Consider the following 3,845-nt stretch of genomic DNA (forward strand, 5'->3'; position numbering starts at 1 on the left):
AGCCCGCACGCAGCAATGAAGACCCAACGCAGCCAAAAATAAATAAATTAATTAAATAAATAAATTAAAAAAAAAAAAGAAATACTTCTCGAGTGCCTCCTCGTGTGAGGCATGGTGCCAGCCCCCAGAGAGTGCCTGTGCGCCCAGCCCAGGAACGAGTCCCCCGCCTTAATGGGCAGCTCTCCCTGGTCCCCCTTCCCTGGCCACCACGGTTCACCCAGACTGTGTGCTGGTCCCTAGTAACAAGAGGAGAGTGGTGACGAGAGATTTGTCCAAACTACTAAGCAAGCTCCGGGGGGTCCACAGCCAGCCCAGGACCTGTTCCCTGGAGGAAGCAGCAGTAGCAGGTGCTGGGATAAAAGCAATGGGTGGGGGGAGGGGAGGAGCGGGCGGGGGGCGTGGCATAGTGTGTGCAGAGCTGGGTTGAGGCTGGGGGTGGAGCGGAGGCCGAGAACACAGGAGGGGGCTGAGTCATAGGGATCTGGGTCCCAGAGGGCGGGGGTCTCATCCTGGAATTCATGGGGCTAAGCAGTGGTTCTTGGAGTCCACAGGCCTCTGAATCCCCAGGGGATTCAAATCTGGGTTTCCAGCCCTCCCTCCCATGGTGTGATTCTGACTCAGCAGGGCAGGGTGAGGCCTGGGAAATACGCACTTTCCCCAAAGCTGCCCAGGTGAGGCAGGGCCCCGGGACTATGGCAAGGAAGAAAGTAGCCCTGAAGCGGGTGTCCTGGAGGCCAGGACACGGGTGAGGCAGCTGTCTCAGGCACCCAAGCCTCAGACAGCAGTCCCCTCTGGGTGATTGAGGGGGCCTAGACGGGCAGCCCCATCAAGCTTTGGGGTCCTACAGGCTAGATATAATCCTAGCCCTGCCACTTCCCGTCCCTGGGCCCCAGGCCGCCTCAAACTGCCAAATGGGATAATAATATTGATAGTACCTACCTCGAGGGAAGTTAGAGGCATCTCTAAATGCAGACAAAGTGCTTTGGCCCAGTGCCCAGCACATAGTAAGTGCTCGATAAATAACAGCAAATTATTATGACTGGAAAGTCCTCCATCATGGGTCTCTCAACCAGAATCTCAGAGACTGCCTCTGGCCACCCTCCCTCAACCAGACTCTGTCTGGCCTGCTCCTTCTGGGAAGTTCCTGGCCTGCCTAGAGAGGCAGCCAGAGGCTGGGCCCTCAGGAGGCCCCAGTGTCCACACAGACTCCTAGCTTCTCTCCTGGCCTTCACCCTGCACCCCACCCCACCCCACCGCAAGGAGTCCCACTTCAGTGGGAACCAAAGTCTTAGCCAAATAAGCTCTAAATTCATAAAACAACAGAGTAATTAGGTGTGTGAATGGTTCTTATTGCTCCAGTTTTATTTTTATGGAAAAGATGAAAATAAGTGAGCCAACAGGGCAATTTCAGCAGTGCAAGGAAAAGTATTTGGGGACTCTGTTAACTTCTTGGATTATGGGCAAAACCTTGGGCCCCCTTGTCAGCCCATTCAGGACCACAGGACCGTGGGCCACTACCCTTCCACCCCCCACCCCCCAGGCCCGCTTCCAGCCCTTGGGAAGTTCCCACCCGCTCCTGAAGCCTCTCTTTCCCCTTCTGGAAGATGGGCACAAGCAAGGTCCCTGTGACCACTCTGCTGCAAGTGAGGCTGCCCTCTGGAGGGTCAGCGTCCTCCATCAGGGATGGAGAAGGGGGAGGAATGGGTGGAAGGAAGAGCAGGGCCGTTCCCCTGGGCTGAGAATCATTTACACCCCAGCTCATTCGAGACCCACTTGCCAGCATACCACTGCCCCCTGCTCAAGCAGCGGGTACAGAAAGGCAGGCTCTGGCCCACGGGGACTCACAGACAGAGGGGAAGACAACGCGGAAGTGGACAACACATCTACTGGGGCAGGCTGTGTAGTCTCTGAGGAAGCAGGGGTGAAGAGGGAGACTCATTCAGGAAGGGGGGCAGCGAATGCCCAATGGAAACTGAACCAGGCTGTTCACATAGCAATAATGTGCATCATCCCCATTTTAGAGACAAGGAAACTGAGGCACAGGGAGGCAGAGTGACTAGTACACTGTCACACAGTAAGAAGCAACAGGATCAGGATTCGAACCTGGGCCACTGGATCTGGAATCCTTGCTTTTTAACTTCTGCACTTGGCTGCCTCATGGCACAATTATTGAGACTCTCCCCCTACCCACAAGCAGCCAGCACAGAGCTAGGCAGACCATGGGTGCCCAGGGATATCTGCTGGCCAACTAGCTTCCAATCTCCGGGGGGCAAGGCCTGTGTCCTCTCCACCTGGCTGCCCGGCACAGTGCCCCTCACAGGAGGACATCATGTTTGTTGGTCAGAATATCTGAAGAAACTTCTGGAAGGGAGTCCTGGTCCCCACGTGGTAGACTAGAGCTAGCTGGGAGTGGGGTGCACCATGCGGTGTGGGAAACAAAGAGGCTTTGGCCTTGGGGAGCACAGCAGAGCCCCCTGATGGGCATGGCTGGGGGCCAGAAGGTGGTGGGTGCCCACGAGGGCAAGACGAGGCTGTCTGTGCAGACCACCCTGTCCCTGGTCACTCCTCACTGCCCCTCCTAGAAGGAGGACATGGACACACAGCTCCCCCAGGCCTCGGCTACCTCCTAGTCACATCCAGCCCTCACGGGATCCTCACCACCACCCATGAAGTGGGCGTGGTCCGCCAGCTGGTATCCATGTCCCTGTTTTACACGTAAAAATACGGATGCAGGAGCCAGCGCTTCCCGAGTGCTTCTCAGGTGCGGCATGCAGCATCTCATGCAGTCCTCACCACAACTCTGTGGAGGATTCTCCCCACGTGACAGATGTGGAAACTGAGGTTCTGAAAGCTGCCCAGCCGGAGGTGGTCCAGCTTCCACAGTAAAAGGGATCACCAGTGTGGGTCAAGCAGCCCTGACCACATCAAGGGCACTGGGCAGACCCTCAGAAGGGGGGCAGCTGAGCCAGATGGCATTATCCCAGTCAAGTCAGCCCCTCACTGTGCTGTCCTTGTGCCAGCTCCCTGGTGTGACCCGCCATCTCGCCTCCACCTGGCCCTCCTTCCCTCCAGCCCTGGCTCCCCCTCTTCATCTGGCTTCTGATTTTGGCCAGACGCAGTGCTTGACCATCCCCCCACCTCCATCTCCCAGCACATACTCACATCTCTGAGCCTTTGCTCATGCCATCCTTCCTCCCAGAATGCCCTTCCCACTTTCTCCACCAACAAACCCTCCCAGCTTCCTTTTATGTTTCCCAGCAAGTTCTCTCTCCCCCTTGGACTGGCAGCCCCTTTTTCAAACTTTCCTAGGACCCTGTGCCTATCTCTTTAGCACTGATAACCCCACAGAACTGCCAGCTCCTCCGGGTGGGGGGTGGGGAGGCACTTGTCTTATTCCCTCCATCCTCAGGCTTGGCCCGTTGCCTGGATTTTTAGTAACTGCCCAGGAGGTGACACAACGGTGCCCGCAACTCCCCCATCAAGGAAGGTCTGGCCTGGTGGCCCAGGAGTGAAGAGGAGTGCTCTGGGGTGGAGAGTGGCGGCGCCGGGGGGGCCCTGGAGAGGAGCTCATCGAGGTAGTGGCCCTGCCCACGCCCCTTCTAGGAAGTCTTCTAGAGCCTAGACAGTCACCCGACCTCAGGTCACCAGGGTTGGCTGAGACCTATCTCTGCCTCTCCGGCACCCCAGCTCTGGCACCCCCACCCCAATACAACCCAGGTGCACTCCCCTGCCCACCCCGGTTCCAGAACTCATTATTTGCAAATATTTATAGCGCCCTCCCCCAGCCTGGTTGCCTCCCCCGCCCTGGGCAGTGAAGTGGAAAGAGCGGGAGCCCCCTCAGCAGG

Source organism: Lipotes vexillifer, unplaced genomic scaffold, assembly GCF_000442215.2.
Source record: "Lipotes vexillifer unplaced genomic scaffold, Lipotes_vexillifer_v1.1 scaffold382, whole genome shotgun sequence".
Taxonomy (NCBI): Eukaryota; Metazoa; Chordata; class Mammalia; order Artiodactyla; family Lipotidae; genus Lipotes; species Lipotes vexillifer.